This window comes from Mustela lutreola, chromosome 2, assembly GCF_030435805.1.
Source record: "Mustela lutreola isolate mMusLut2 chromosome 2, mMusLut2.pri, whole genome shotgun sequence".
Classification (NCBI taxonomy): Eukaryota; Metazoa; Chordata; class Mammalia; order Carnivora; family Mustelidae; genus Mustela; species Mustela lutreola.
In genome coordinates this window covers 62,609,046-62,626,381 of record NC_081291.1, presented here as the reverse complement: position 1 = coordinate 62,626,381, position 17,336 = coordinate 62,609,046, and the positions used below count along the sequence as shown (strand labels likewise).

General features: G+C 39.8%; 2 pseudogenes; both read right to left on the bottom strand.

Moving 5' to 3' along the window:
• Positions 1 to 1,331: 1,331 nt before the first annotated feature.
• On the bottom strand, positions 1,332 to 1,423 carry LOC131826199 (U6 spliceosomal RNA; annotated as a pseudogene).
• Positions 1,424 to 13,853: 12,430 nt separating this feature from the next.
• Positions 13,854 to 13,945, bottom strand: LOC131826198 (U6 spliceosomal RNA; annotated as a pseudogene).
• Positions 13,946 to 17,336: the final 3,391 nt, after the last annotated feature.

Below are 17,336 nucleotides of genomic sequence, written 5' to 3'. Positions count from 1 at the left end.
CTATCCAAAATCTATAAAGAGCTTATCAAACTCAACACCCTAAGAACAAATAATCGAATGTAAAAATGGGCAGAGGACATGAACAGACATTTCTGCAAAGAATACATCCAAATGGCCAACAGACACATGAAAAAATGCTCCACATCACTCGGCATCAGGGAAATACAAATCAAAACCAGAATGAGATACCACCTCACACCTTTCAGAATGGCTAAAATGAACAAGTCAGTCAATGACAGATGCTGGCGAGGATGTGGAGAAAGGGCAACCCTCCTACACTGTACGTGGGAATGCAAGCTGGTGCAACCACTCTGGAAAACAGCGTGGAGGTGCCTCAAAAAGCTGAAAATAGAACTACCCTATGACCCAGTGATTGTAGTACTGGATATATACCCTAAAGATACAAACGTGGCATTCTGAAGGGGCACATGCACCCAAATGTTTATAGCAGCAATGTCCACAATAGTTAAACTATGGAAAGAACCTAAATGTCCTTCAACGGATCAATCAATAAATAAGATATGGTATATATGTACAATGGGATACTGTGCAGCCATCAAAAGAAATGAAATCCTGCTATTTGTGATGACATGGATGGAACTAGAGGGTATTATGCTTGGCAAAATAAATCAATCTGAGAAAGACAACTATCATATGATCTCCCTGCTATGATGAAGTGGAGATGCAACACAGGCGCTTTCGGGCGTACGAAAAGAAAAATAAAAGAAGATAGGATTGGGAGGGAGACAAACCAACAAAGACTGAATCTCACAAAACAGACTGAGGGTTGCTGGGGGGAGGTATGTTGGGAGAGGATGGTGGGGGTATGGACATTGGGGAGGGCAGGTGCTATGGTGAGTGATGGTGAGTGCTGTGAAATGTGTAAACCTGGTGATTCACAGACCTGTACCCCCAGGGATAAAAACACATTATATGTTTATAAAAATTTTTAAAAAATAATTTAAAAAGTCCATTAAAGAAAAAACACATATTGCAAGCCCAGAGCTAATCTCATATTCAATCAAAAAAGTTTGAAAGTTTTCCCCTTAAAGATCAGAAAAAAGACAAGTGTGTCCATTTTCACTACTCTCATTTGACATAGTACTGGATGTCCTAGCCAGAGAAACAAGGAACACAAAGAAATAAAAGACTCCAAAAAAAAAAAAAAAAAAAGGAAGAAGTAAAATTTTCTTTTTTTGGATAACATGAACTTACATGTAAAAAAAATCCTAAAAACTTCACAAAAAAATTTGAATAAACAAATTTAATAAAGCTGCCAAATACAAGATCAATATATAAAAGACAGGAATTTTGTTTTGTTTCGTTTTTTTAAAATAGTTTTTCATGTCATCCTTGCTCAGTGATCATGCTAATCTTCTCTGCATCATTCCAATTTTAGTATATGTGCTGCCAAAGTAAGCACAAGACAGGAGCATTTTAACACTCTAATGATGAACTATCTGAAAAAATAAAGAGAACAATCTCATTCTCAATAGCATCAAAAATAATAAAATACTTCGGAAAAGATTTAACTAACAAGATGAAAGATCTGTACCCCATAAACTATGACATTGATAAAGAATTTGAAGGAGACATAAATGGAAAGATAGCTCATATTTATGAATGGTAAGAATTAACATTGTTAAAATGTCCATACTACCGAAAACCATCTGTAAATTCAATTCCTATCAAAAATCCAATGTTAGGGGCGCCTGGGTGGCTCAGTGGGTTAAGCCGCTGCCTTCGGCTCAGGTCATGATCCCAGGGTCCTGGGATCGAGAACTGCATCAGGCTCTCAGCTCAGCAGGAAGCTGCTAACTCTTCTCTCTCTGCCTGCCTCTCTGCCTGCTTGTCATCTCTCTCTGTCAAATAAATAAATAAAAAATATTTTTTAAAAATCCAATATTTTTTTTTACAGAAGTAAGTAAAGAATCCTAAAATTTATATGAGACCATAAAAGACAACAAATAATTAAAGCAGTTCTGAGAAAGAATGAAGAAGCGAAATTACACTTCTTGATTTGAAACTATACTACAAAGCCCTCGTGCTCAAAACAATAAAGTATACTGGCATAAAAACAGACCAATAAACAAGTTGAACAGAATTGAGAGTCCAGAAATAAATCCTTTGATACAGTCACCTAATATTTGACAGGGGCCAACATATATAATGGGTAAAGATAGTCTGTTCAATAAATGATATTTAAAACTGAATAGTCACATAAACCAGCATGAAACTGGAACCTTATATCCCTAATTAATCTTAACTTGAAATAGATTAAAGACATAAATGTGATGCATGAAACTAAATTTCCTAAAGGAAAACATAGGAAAAATTCTCCTTGACATTGGTTTGCCGATAGTTTTTTGGATACCAGGCCAAAAACACAAGCAAAAGAAGCAAAAAATAAATAAATGGTATTACATCAAACTAAAGTTTCTGCATTGCCAAAAAAAAAAAAAAAAAAAAGGGAATGAAAACACAATTCACAGAATGGAAGAAAATTCTTACAAATCTTATATCTGAAAAGAGGTTAATAACCAACAGATACAAATAGAAAAATATATATAATTTTAAAAATAGCAAAAGGATCTCAATAGACGTTTTTTTCAAAAAAGTTATATAAATGACCAACAGGAGCATTAAAAAGTGCTCAACGTAAAAACTCAGGGTAAAGTCATTATGTTGTTGTTGTTGTTTACCTCTGAAAAACACAACAAGATATTACTACCTATTAGAATATATACTAGCAAAAAATTAAAACTAACAAATTTTGTTAAATATTGTGGAAAATGGGGAACTTATGCACTGTGATAGGGATATAAATTTGTATGGAAAACAGTATGGAGATTATTCATATTATTAAAAGTAAAATTACCATATGATTCAGTAATCCCACCTCTAGGTATATATCTAAAGGAAACGAAGTCACTATTCGAAGACATATCTCCACTCTTATGTTCATTATAAAATTATTAACTCTAAGCAAGAGATGGAAATAACTTCAGTATCCATTAATGGATGAATGGATAAAATAAGTATGGTAAATATACACTATGGAATACTACTAAACCATGAAAAATTAAGAAATACTGCCATTTACAACAGCATGGATGGATCTTGAAGGTATTATACTGAGTGAAATATTTCAAAGATTTTATATATATTTTAATTTATGTATTATGATATCCCTTACATACAGAATCTGAAGAAAAAGCAAACTAATGGAAACTTAGAGTTGAGTTGACAAGAGGTGAACCGGGGGTGGAATAAGGTGGTCAAAGGGTACAAATTTGCAACCTCAATATGAAAAAGTTCTGGGGATCTAATGTACAGCATGATGATCATAGTTAATAATATATACATCCATTTTTATTGTGCTTCCCTTTATTAAACTTTGCATATATCACATTCTTACAAGTTGAAAGTTTATAGCAATCTTGTATAAAAGAGGTCTGCTGCCACCATTTTTCTAACAACATTTGTTCATTTTGAGTCTCTCTGTCACATGTTGGTAATTCTTGCAATATTTCAAGTTTTTTCATTATTATTGTATTTGTTATGGTGATCTGTGATCAGTAATTATGACCCACTGAAAACTCAGAACTCGTTTACTTAAGGTATATACATTGTTTTTCCTTAAAGGCATAATGCTTTTGAACAGTACAGTATAGTGTTTATTTTTTATATGCACTGGGAAACATAATTTTTTATTTGCACTGGGAAACCAAAAAAAATAATAATAATTTGACTTAGTTTATGGAGATAATCACGTTATTGAGGCGGTCTGGAACAAAACCCACAAGACCTCTGAAGTTCATCTCTACTGTACTATATACATAAAAGTTGCAAAGAGAGTAGATCTTAAAATCCCTTACCATACATGCATAAAAAACAGTGGCAACTATATGAGATAGTAGATGTATTCACATTTTTATGTAGATTATATTGCAATACAGATGTATGCCAATTTATCAAATTGTACAAAATTTACACAATGTTAAAAGTTTGCAATGTTATAAGAAATCATTTCTTATATTTACAAATTATAATGTGTCGATTATTTTTCAATAAAGCTGGAAAAAGCTTTTTGTAGAATTAATCTATTTTTCAAAAAAGGAAGTAAGGAAGTAGAAACTGCAACTAACTCTGAAATAATAGAATATAAAATCCATTTTAGTTATAGACACTGTGACAAAAACTATTACTTAGTTTACAATGAAGGAGTACTTAGGAAGCATGAAGGATGGTCTATAAATAAGGCTGAAAGAGCTCAGTTTTAAGGTTTAAATTTAAAATCTTCTTTTGAAATACTAAACTGACCACCCATTTTTCCAAACATAAATGTCTTAACTGCATGAATTTATTTCATACAACTCTATAGTCTAGTTTCATAAGAAAGCAGCATGCAAATTTTGAATAAGACAGACTTGCTTAAGTTTCTTTATGTTCAACAGTAAAGGATACTTCCCTCAAAAGAAGAAAAATCAACATATTTATTATGATAATTATTATTCATAATGAGATTCATATTGAATTAGGAAATATATATCCTCAGAGAAGGTAAAGTAAAATGAAATTTATTTTGGTAAATGTGTCTATGAATAGTCAATACAATGCCACAATATAAATGAATATTATCATTTTGAACAATTTAATTTCTACTATTAGAATTATTATAAGTATAAAAATAGCTATCATTTTCGCATGGAATATGAGACTCTCATGCTCCATGCTTCATTACATCCACACAACAACTCTGCATAATAAGTATTATCATCACCATTTCATGGGTGAAAAAACTGAGGCTAACACATTTAGATAACTGGTTTATGATTACATGGCTAGTAAAGATGCATCACACTAATTTAGGCTTTATGATTTCAGAATTGTACTCTTTCCACTGCACATTCTATTACTCTGTAAATACTTGGCTTGTTTTCATTTAGTTCTTTAATTTTATTCATGTGGTGATGGCTTAAAGCTTCATTTAAAGGTAGCTTAAAAAATTCATTTAACCAAAAGCTCCCAAGAATTAAAAATGTCATGGATATCATTAGTTAATGGGTAACTATATATTTTCCACGCGAATGAGATAACAATCAGAGTATTTTTCTAAGTTTTAGTCTCTGAGTGTTCCAAAGGACTTTGTTAAAATAGAAATATTTAGACAAAGGTGATCAAAATTCTAGATCAGGTCACCTTAAGATAAATATTAGGAAACTGAAGAAACAAATGGAGATTTGAACACTGAGCTATGATATAATAAACGGTTTAAAGTATTTAGTAGAGCATAGAAAAGCCTTTAAAGCCTGGTCTTAGCCTAGCATTGCAGCTTCTGGGATATCTGTCTATCTATCATCTATCTATCTATCTATCTAGCTCCATGCGGGTATCTTCCACCGAGCTGCGGAGACTAGCTCAGCCAAGCAGCCGCAGCAGCCCCAAAACCAACTCTGATTTCCCAAGGAACGCTGTGCTTTCCCAGGGGAGTTGCCCAGGCAAAGAGGCCTTCGCTGTATGTGGGTTTCTCCCACCGAGAGACTGGGCTCAGGCAAGCAGCAGCAGCCCGCAGAACATTTCTCAGCGAATGCTGTGCTTTCGCAGAGGCTTTGGCTGGGAGCCAACAGCACTTCGCTGCTGCTTCCTCAGCAAGGCTTCAGTAGCGTCAGGGAAGAAGAGCTGCGGGAGAGCTGGTGCCTCTTGGGCCTTGCTTTCCCGGGCTCCATGTTCGCGTCCTGGGTTCACCCTGCCAGGCCGAACTAAGCAGACATAGCCACAACCCTGCAGTAGCGTGTGTAGCCTAGGATGCCACTCTATGCACACTACCATCTCCCAGTGTAGGCATCGCTTGGCCTTTTACTCTGGCGCTCAGGCGGATTCTCAGACTAGGCCAGTGCTTTCCCCACAGGAAAGGAGAGGTGACAGGATCCCTGCACACCGCCCGTGAACTGAATAGGGAGCTTTGGGGGACTGTCCCCACTCCTTCCCCTTAAACTCCATGCCTCCCCCAAGCTTCCACATCCTGGAGGAAGATGGCATCTGACTGCCCGTTATTTCAGGGAGCTGTTTCCGCGAGGTAAGCGTAGGCGCCTGGTGGCTAGCGCATGTCTGCCCCAGGGACAGGTGGCCAAGGAGCTGCTGTCTCTTTGGGCCCAGAGACTCAGGACAGGCATGCTTAAGAGTGGAGCACGAGGCCTGCCCTACTCATCCCCTCCTGTCTCCTTAGCAGCCAGGCTTCTGTCTCTCTGCACAGGGAGCGGGTGATACTTGTATTGCCGGCTCTCCTGCTTCGCAACCGTTTCCAGACCAGAAGGCCAACGGCTCCTGCTCACCTTCCCCCCCACCCCCGGCAGCGAGCTGCACCTTCCACAGACATGCTCCTGGGGACCGCAGTGAAAACGTGTCCCTTTTTTTAAGGCTCTTTTCAAAAGCGCCACCACGCTTCTCTCTCAGGCAGAGGAGATGCCCAGGCATAGAGGATTTCGCTCCATGCGGGTTTTTTACACCGTGCTGAGGGGACTAGCTCAGGCAAACAGGAGCATCCCTCATACCGGACTCTGATTTCCCAAAGAATGCTGTGATTTCCCAGAGGGGATGCCAGGGCAAAGAGGCTTTCGCTCTATGCGGGTTTCTCCCATTGTGCTGCCAATACTAGGCTAAGGCAAGCAGCAACAGCAGCCCTCAGAACCGACTCTGATTTCCCAGCGACTGCTATGCTTTCGCAGATGTTTTCAGCTTGGCACGAACCGCACTTCGCTGCTGCTTCCTCAGAAAGGCTTTGGGTGTTCACTCTGCGCGACAGGGAAGAAGAGCCGCGGGACTTGCTATCCTGGTCTCCGAGTTTACGCCGTGGATTCACCTTGCTATTCAGAACTAAGCAGACACAGTCACAACCCTGCAGCAGCGTGCTTGGCCTAGCATGGCACTCTCTGCCTATTACCATCTCCTGGGCTAGGTTAGGCTTTCCTTTTTGCTCCGGCTCTCAGGCAGACTCGGCGTCCAGGCCAGTGCCTTCACCACAGGAGAGAGGAGGAGACAGGATCCCTGCACACGGCCCGTGCACAGATTAGGGAGATTTGGGGGACTGTGCCCACTCCTTCCCCTTAAACCCCGTCCCTCCTCCAAGCTTCCACATCCTGGAGGAAGATGGCATCTGACTGCCCGTTATTTTGGGAGCTGTTTCTGCGAGTTCAGCGTAGGCAACTGGTGGCTAGCGCAAGTCTGCCCAAGAGACAGGTGGCCAAGGAGCTGCTGTCTCCTTGGGCCGAGAGGCTCAGGACAGGCATGCTTACTGCCCAGACTCCTTCCTAAGAGTGGAGCACGTGCCTCTGCCCTAGTCGTCCCCTCATGTCTCCTTAGCAGCCAGACTTCTATCTCACCGCACAGGGAGCGGGTGACTCTTGTCTTGCCACCGGCCTGCTGTTCGTGGCAGGGCAGGCTATCCTGCTTCCCGAGCGTTTCCCGACCATAAGGCCAACGGCTCCTTCTCTTCTCCGGGTGCGGTGTGCTGCGCCTTCCCCACCCTTGGCTTCTCTCTCAGGCAGAGGGGATGCTAGGCCAAAGAGTATTTCGCTCCATGCGCGTATCTTCCACCGAGCTGCGGAGACTAGCTCAGCCAAGGAGCCGCAGCAGCCCCAAAACCAACTCTGATTTCCCAAGGAACGCTGTGCTTTCCCAGGGGAGTTGCCCAGGCAAAGAGGCTTTCGCTGTATGCGGGTTTCTCCCACCGCGAGACTGGGCTCAGGCAAGCAGCAGCAGCCCGCAGAACATTTCTCAGCGAATGCTGTGCTTTCCCAGAGGCTTTGGCTTGGAGCGAAGTGCACTTTGCTGCTGCTTCCTCAGCAAGGCTTCAGTCGTGACAGGGAAGAAGAGCTTCGGGAGGTGTTCGCTCCGTCGCATCAGGGAAGGAGAGTCGCGGGAGAGCTGGTATCTCTTGGACCTTGCTTTCCCGAGCTCCATGTTGGCGCCCTGGGTTCACCCTGCCAGGCCGAACTAAGCAGACACAGCCACAACCCTGTGTAGCGTGCGTAGCCTAGGATGGCACTCTATGCACACTACCATCTCCCAGTGTAGGCATCGCTTGGCCTTTTGCTCTGGCGCTCAGGCGGATTCTCAGACTAGGCCAGTGCTTTCCCCACAGGAAAGAAGAGGTGACAGGATCCCTGCACACCGCCCGTGAACTGAATAGGGAGTGAAGGCGGACTGTGCCCACTTCTTCCCCTTAAACCCCGTGCCTCTACCAAGCTTCCACATCATGGAGGAAGATGGCATCTGACACCACGTTATTTCAGGGAGCTGTTTCCGCGAGGTCAGCGTAGGCGCCTGGTGGCTAGCGCATGTCTGCCCCAGGGACAGGTGGCCAAGGAGCTGCTGTCTCCTTGGGCCCAGAGGCTCAGGACAGGCATGCTTTCGGCCCAGACTCCTTCCTAAGAGGGGAGCATGCGCCCTGCCCTACTCATCCTCTCCTGTCTCCTTAGCAACCAGGCTTTTGTCTCTCTGCACTGGGAGCGGGTGATACTTGTATTGCCAGCTCTCCTTTATCGCAACCGTTTCCAGACCAGAAGGCCAACGGCTCCTGCTCTTCTCCCCGGGCAGCGGGCTGCACCTTCCACTGACATGCTCCTGGGGAGTGCAGTGAAAATCATTTCCCTTTCCTTAAGGCTCTTTCCACAGGCGCCACCGCGCTTCTCTCTCAGGCAGAGGGGATGCCCAGGAATAGAGGATTTAGCTCCATGCGTGTTTATTACACCGTGCTGCGAAGACCAGCTCAGGCAACAGGAGCATCCCTCAGACTGGACTCTGATTTCCCAAAGAATGCTGTGCTTTTACTGAGGGGCAAAGAGGCTTTCTCTCTATGCGGGTTTCTCACATAATGTTGCGAATACTAGGATAAAGCAAGCCACAAAAGCATTCCACAGGACTGACTCTGATTTCCCAGCGACTGCGATGCTTTTGAAGAGGTTTTCAGCTTGGCGGGAAGCGCACTTCTCTGCTGCTTTCTCAGCCAGGCTTTGGGTGTTCGCTCTGTCGCATCAGGGAAGGAGAGTCGCGGGAGAGCTGGTGTCTCTTGGACCTGGCTTTCCCGGGCTCCGTGATGGCGCCCTGGGTTCACCCTGCCAGGCCGAACTAAGCAGACACAGTCACAACCCTGCAGCAGCGTGCGTGGCCTAAGATGGCACTCTATGCACACTACCATCTCCCGGTGTAGGCAACGCTTGGCCTTTGGCACTGGACCTCAGGCGGATTCGCGGACAAGGCCAGTGCCTTCCCCACAGGAGAGGAGAGGCGACAGGTTCCCTGAACACCGCCCGTTCACTGGAATGGGGAGCTTTGGGGGATTGTCCCCACTCCTTGCCCTGCAAACCCCCTGCAACCTAAAACGCTGTCACATGTTGGAGGAAGATGGCATCTGACTGCCCGTTTCTCGAGGGAGCTGTTTCGGCGAGTTCCGGGTATGGCGCCTGGTAGCAAACCCAAGTCTGCCCTATGGACAGATGGTGAAGGAGATGCTGTCCCCTTGGGACCAGAGGCACAGGACAGGCCTGCCTTCTGCCCACACTCCTTCCTCAGTGTGGAGCACGCGTCCCTGCCTTAATCATCCCCTCATGTCTCCTTAGGAACCAGGCTTTGTCTCTCCTCACAGAGGGCGGGTGACACTTGTCTTGCCACCGGCCTGCTCTTCCTGCCATGGCAGGCTACCCTGCTTCCCGTCCTTTTCCCGACCACAAGGCCAACGGCTCCTTCTCTTCTCTGGGGGCGGCGTGCTGCGCCTTCCCCAGACTTGCTCCTGGGGAGTGCAGTGACAGACGTGTGCAATCACGCTTCTCTCTCAGATCTCAAATACACAACATAACCCTACACCTAAAGGAGTTGGAGAAAGAACAACAAAGGAAGCCTAAACCCAGCAGGAGAAGAGGAATAATAAAGATCAGAGCAGAAATCAATGAAATAGAAACAAATAAACAAAAACCACAAAACAACAACAACAACAACAACAAAACAATAGAACAAATCAACGAAACTAGGAGCTGGTTCTTTGAAAGAATTAATAAGATTGATAAACCCCTTTCCAGACTTATCAAAAAGAAAAGAGAAAGAACCCAAATAAATAAAATCATGAATGCAAGAGGAGAGATCACAACCAACACCAAAGAAATACAAACAATTATAAGAACATACTATGAGCAACTCTACGCCAACAAATTCAACAATCTGGAAGAAATGGATACATTCCTAGAGACATATAAACTACCACAACTGAACCAGGAAGAAATAGAAAACCTGAACAGACCCATAACCAGTACGGAGATTGAAACAGTCATCAAAAATCTCCAAACAAACAAAAGCCCCGGGCCAGATGGCTTCCCAGGGGAATTCTACCAAACATTTAAAGAAGAATTAATTCCTATTCTCATGATACTGTTCCAAAAAAATAGAAATGGAAGGAAAACTCCCACTCTCTTTTTTTTCTGAGGCCAGCATCACCTTGATCCCAAAACCAGACAAGGATCCCATCAAAAAAGAGAACTACAGACCAATATCCTTGATGAACACAGATGCGAAAATTCTCACCAAAATACTAGCCAATAATTGGGGCGCCTGGGTGGCTCAGTGGGTTAAAGCCTCTGCCTTCGGCTCAGATCATGATCCCAGGGTCCTGGGATCGAGCCCCGCATCGGGCTCTCTGCTCAGCAGGGGGCCTGCTTCCTCCTCTCTCTCTGCCTGCCTCTCTGCCTACTTGTGATCTCTGTCTGTCAAATAAATAAACAAAATCTTTAAAAAAAAATAATACTAGCCAATAAGATTCAACTGTACATTAAAAGGATTATTCACCACGACCAACTGGGATTTATTCCAGGGCTACAAGGTTGGTTCAACATCTGCAAATCAATCAATGTGATACAACACATCAATAAAAGAAAGAACAAGAACCATATGATACTCCCCATAGATGCTGAAAAAGCATTTGGCAAAGTGCAGTATCCCTTCCTGCTTAAAACTCTTCAAAGTGGGGCGCCTGGGTGGCTCAGTGGGTTAAGCCTCTACCTTCGGCTCAGGTCATGATCCCAGGGGCCTGGGATCGAGTCCTGCATTGGGGTTTCTGCTCAGCAGGGAGCCTGCTTCTCCTCATCTCTCTCTCTGTCTGTCTCTCTGCCTATTTGTGATCTCTCTCTCTGTCAAATAAATAAATAAAATCTTTAAAAAAAAAACTCTTCAAAGTGTAGCGATAGAGGGCACATATTATCAATATTATCAAAGCCGTCTATGAAAAACCCACTGCAAATATCATTCTCAATGGAAAAAAACTGAATACTTTTCCGCTGAGGTCAGGAACACGGCAGGGATGTCCGTTATCACCACTGCTATTCAACATTGTACTAGAAGTCCTAGCCTCAGCAATCAGACAACAAAAAGAAATTAAAGGCATCCAAATTTTGCCAAATTGGCAGAAGAGAAGTCAAACTATCCCTGTTTGCAGATGATATGATACTGTATGTGGAAAACTTAAAGGACTCCACTCCAAATCTGCTATAGCTTGTATAGAAATTCTGTAAAGTGTCAGGATATAAATCAATGAACAGAAATTGGTTGCATTTTTTTTTATACCAACAAAACTGAAGAAATAGAAACTAAGGAGTGAATCCCATTTACAATTGCACCCAAAACCCTAAGGTACCTAGGAATAAACCTAACAAAGAATCTATACTCAGAAAACTCTAAAGTACTCATGAAAGAAATTGAAGAAGACACAAAGAAATGGAAAAATGTTCCATGCTCCTGAATTGGAAGAACAAATATTGTGAAAATGTCTATGCTACCTAAAGCAATCTACACATTTAATGCAATCCCTATCAAAATCCCATCCATTTTTTTTCAAAGAAATGGGACAAATCATCCTTATATATATAAGGAACCAGAAAATACCTCGAATATCCAGAGGAATATTGAAAAAGAAAGCCAAAGTTGTTGGCATCACAATTCCAGACTTCAAGCTCTATTACAAAGTTGTCATCATCAAGATAGTAGGGAACTGTCCCCAAAACAGACATAGATCAATGGAACAGAATAGAGAGCCCAGAAATACACCCTCAACTCTATGGTCAACTAATCTTCAACAAAGGAGGAAGGAATGTCCTATGGAAAAAAGACAGCCTCTTCAACAAATGGTGTTGGGAAAATTGAACAGCCACATGCAGAAAAATGAAATTGGGCCGTTTCCTTACACCACACATGAAAATAGACTGGAAATGGATGAAGAAGCATAATGTGAGAAAGGAATCCATCAAAATCCTTGAGGAGAGAACAGGTAGCAACCTCTTTGACCTCAGCAGCAGCAACTTCTTCCTAGGAACATCGCCAAAGGCAAGGGAAGCAAGGGCAGGAATGAACGACTGGGATATCATCAGATCAAAAATCTTTTGCACAGCAAAGGAAACAGTTAACAAAGCCAAAAGATGACTGTCAGAAGTTATCTGGGAGAAGATATTTGCAAATGACATACCAGATAAAGGGCCAGTATCTATCCAAAATCTATAAAGAGCTTATCAAACTCAACACCCTAAGAACAAATAATCGAATGTAAAAATGGGCAGAGGACATGAACAGACATTTCTGCAAAGAATACATCCAAATGGCCAACAGACACATGAAAAAATGCTCCACATCACTCGGCATCAGGGAAATACAAATCAAAACCAGAATGAGATACCACCTCACACCTTTCAGAATGGCTAAAATGAACAAGTCAGTCAATGACAGATGCTGGCGAGGATGTGGAGAAAGGGCAACCCTCCTACACTGTACGTGGGAATGCAAGCTGGTGCAACCACTCTGGAAAACAGCGTGGAGGTGCCTCAAAAAGCTGAAAATAGAACTACCCTATGACCCAGTGATTGTAGTACTGGATATATACCCTAAAGATACAAACGTGGCATTCTAAAGGGGCACATGCACCCAAATGTTTATAGCAGCAATGTCCACAATAGTTAAACTATGGAAAGAACCTAAATGTCCTTCAACGGATCAATCAATAAATAAGATATGGTATATATGTACAATGGGATACTGTGCAGCCATCAAAAGAAATGAAATCCTGCTATTTGTGATGACATGGATGGAACTAGAGGGTATTATGCTTGGCAAAATAAATCAATCTGAGAAAGACAACTATCATATGATCTCCCTGCTATGATGAAGTGGAGATGCAACACAGGCGCTTTCGGGCGTACGAAAAGAAAAATAAAAGAAGATAGGATTGGGAGGGAGACAAACCAACAAAGACTGAATCTCACAAAACAGACTGAGGGTTGCTGGGGGGAGGTATGTTGGGAGAGGATGGTGGGGGTATGGACATTGGGGAGGGCAGGTGCTATGGTGAGTGATGGTGAGTGCTGTGAAATGTGTAAACCTGGTGATTCACAGACCTGTACCCCCAGGGATAAAAACACATTATATGTTTATAAAAATTTTTAAAAAATAATTTAAAAAGTCCATTAAAGAAAAAACACATATTGCAAGCCCAGAGCTAATCTCATATTCAATCAAAAAAGTTTGAAAGTTTTCCCCTTAAAGATCAGAAAAAAGACAAGTGTGTCCATTTTCACTACTCTCATTTGACATAGTACTGGATGTCCTAGCCAGAGAAACAAGGAACACAAAGAAATAAAAGACTCCAAAAAAAAAAAAAAAAAAGGAAGAAGTAAAATTTTCTTTTTTTGGATAACATGAACTTACATGTAAAAAAAATCCTAAAAACTTCACAAAAAAATTTGAATAAACAAATTTAATAAAGCTGCCAAATACAAGATCAATATATAAAAGACAGGAATTTTGTTTTGTTTCGTTTTTTTAAAATAGTTTTTCATGTCATCCTTGCTCAGTGATCATGCTAATCTTCTCTGCATCATTCCAATTTTAGTATATGTGCTGCCAAAGTAAGCACAAGACAGGAGCATTTTAACACTCTAATGATGAACTATCTGAAAAAATAAAGAGAACAATCTCATTCTCAATAGCATCAAAAATAATAAAATACTTCGGAAAAGATTTAACTAACAAGATGAGAGATCTGTACCCCATAAACTATGACATTGATAAAGAATTTGAAGGAGACATAAATGGAAAGATAGCTCATATTTATGAATGGTAAGAATTAACATTGTTAAAATGTCCATACTACCGAAAACCATCTGTAAATTCAATTCCTATCAAAAATCCAATGTTAGGGGCGCCTGGGTGGCTCAGTGGGTTAAGCCGCTGCCTTCGGCTCAGGTCATGATCCCAGGGTCCTGGGATCGAGAACTGCATCAGGCTCTCAGCTCAGCAGGAAGCTGCTAACTCTTCTCTCTCTGCCTGCCTCTCTGCCTGCTTGTCATCTCTCTCTGTCAAATAAATAAATAAAAAATATTTTTTAAAAATCCAATATTTTTTTTTACAGAAGTAAGTAAAGAATCCTAAAATTTATATGAGACCATAAAAGACAACAAATAATTAAAGCAGTTCTGAGAAAGAATGAAGAAGCGAAATTACACTTCTTGATTTGAAACTATACTACAAAGCCCTCGTGCTCAAAACAATAAAGTATACTGGCATAAAAACAGACCAATAAACAAGTTGAACAGAATTGAGAGTCCAGAAATAAATCCTTTGATACAGTCACCTAATATTTGACAGGGGCCAACATATATAATGGGTAAAGATAGTCTGTTCAATAAATGATATTTAAAACTGAATAGTCACATAAACCAGCATGAAACTGGAACCTTATATCACTCATTAATCTTAACTTGAAATAGATTAAAGACATAAATGTGATGCATGAAACTAAATTTCCTAAAGGAAAACATAGGAAAAATTCTCCTTGACATTGGTTTGCCAATAGTTTTTTGGATACCAGGCCAAAAACACAAGCAAAAGAAGCAAAAAATAAATAAATGGTATTACATCAAACTAAAGTTTCTGCATTGCCAAAAAAAAAAAAAAAAAAAGGGAATGAAAACACAATTCACAGAATGGAAGAAAATACTTACAAATCTTATATCTGAAAAGAGGTTAATAACCAACAGATACAAATAGAAAAATATATATAATTTTAAAAATAGCAAAAGGATCTCAATAGACGTTTTTTTCAAAAAAGTTATATAAATGACCAACAGGAGCATTAAAAAGTGCTCAACGTAAAAACTCAGGGTAAAGTCATTATGTTGTTGTTGTTGTTTACCTCTGAAAAACACAACAAGATATTACTACCTATTAGAATATATACTACCAAAAACTTAAAACTAACAAATTTTGTTAAATATTGTGGAAAATGGGGAACTTATGCACTGTGATAGGGATATAAATTTGTATGGAAAACAGTATGGAGATTATTCATATTATTAAAAGTAAAATTACCATATGATTCAGTAATCCCACCTCTAGGTATATATCTAAAGGAAACGAAGTCACTATTCGAAGACATATCTCCACTCTTATGTTCATTATAAAATTATTAACTCTAAGCAAGAGATGGAAATAACTTCAGTATCCATTAATGGATGAATGGATAAAATAAGTATGGTAAATATACACTATGGAATACTACTAAACCATGAAAAATTAAGAAATACTGCCATTTACAACAGCATGGATGGATCTTGAAGGTATTATACTGAGTGAAATATTTCAAAGATTTTATATATATTTTAATTTATGTATTATGATATCCCTTACATACAGAATCTGAAGAAAAAGCAAACTAATGGAAACTTAGAGTTGAGTTGACAAGAGGTGAACCTGGGGTGGAATAAGGTGGTCAAAGGGTACAAATTTGCAACTTCAATATGAAAAAGTTCTGGGGATCTAATGTACAGCATGATGATCATAGTTAATAATATATACATCCATTTTTATTGTGCTTCCCTTTATTAAACTTTGCATATATCACATTCTTACAAGTTGAAAGTTTATAGCAATCTTGTATAAAAGAGGTCTGCTGCCACCATTTTTCTAACAACATTTGTTCATTTTGAGTCTCTCTGTCACATGTTGGTAATTCTTGCAATATTTCAAGTTTTTTCATTATTATTGTATTTGTTATGGTGATCTGTGATCAGTAATTATGACCCACTGAAAACTCAGAACTCGTTTACTTAAGGTATATACATTGTTTTTCCTTAAAGGCATAATGCTTTTGAACAGTACAGTATAGTGTTTATTTTTTATATGCACTGGGAAACATAAGTTTTTATTTGCACTGGGAAACCAAAAAAAATAATAATAATTTGACTTAGTTTATGGAGATAATCACGTTATTGAGGCGGTCTGGAACAAAACCCACAAGACCTCTGAAGTTTATCTCTACTGTACTATATACATAAAAGTTGCAAAGAGAGTAGTTCTTAAAATCCCTTACCATACATGCATAAAATACAGTGGCAACTATATGAGATAGTAGATGTATTCACATTTTTATGTAGATTATATTGCAATACAGATGTATGCCAATTTATCAAATTGTACAAAATTTACACAATGTTAAATGTTTGCAATGTTATAAGAAATCATTTCTTATATTTACAAATTATAATATGTCGATTATTTTTCAATAAAGCTGGAAAAAACTTTTTGTAGAATTAATCTATTTTTCAAAAAAGGAAGTAAGGAAGTAGAAACTGCAACTAACTCTGAAATAATAGAATATAAAATCCATTTTAGTTATAGACACTGTGACAAAAATTATTACTTAGTTTACAATGAAGGAGTACTTAGGAAGCATGAAGGATGGTCTATAAATAAGGCTGAAAGAGCTCAGTTTTAAGGTTTAAATTTAAAATCTTCTTTTGAAATACTAAACTGACCACCCATTTTTCCAAACATAAATGTCTTAACTGCATGAATTCATTTCATACAACTCTATAATCTAGTTTCATAAGAAAGCAGCATGCAAATTTTGAATAAGACAGACTTGCTTAAGTTTCTTTATGTTCAACAGTAAAGGATACTTCCCTCAAAAGAAGAAAAATCAGCATATTTATTATGATAATTATTATTCATAATGAGATTCATATTGAATTAGGAAATATATATCCTCAGAGAGGGTAAAGTAAAATGAAATTTATTTTGGTAAATGTGTCTATGAATAGTCAATACAATGCCTCAATATAAATGAATATTATCATTTTGAACAATTTAATTTCTACTATTAGAATTATTATAAGTATAAAAATAGCTATCATTTTCGCATGGAATATGAGACTCTCATGCTCCATGCTTCATTACATCCACACCAACAACTCTGCATAATAAGTATTATCATCACCATTTCATGGGTGAAAAAACTGAGGCTAACA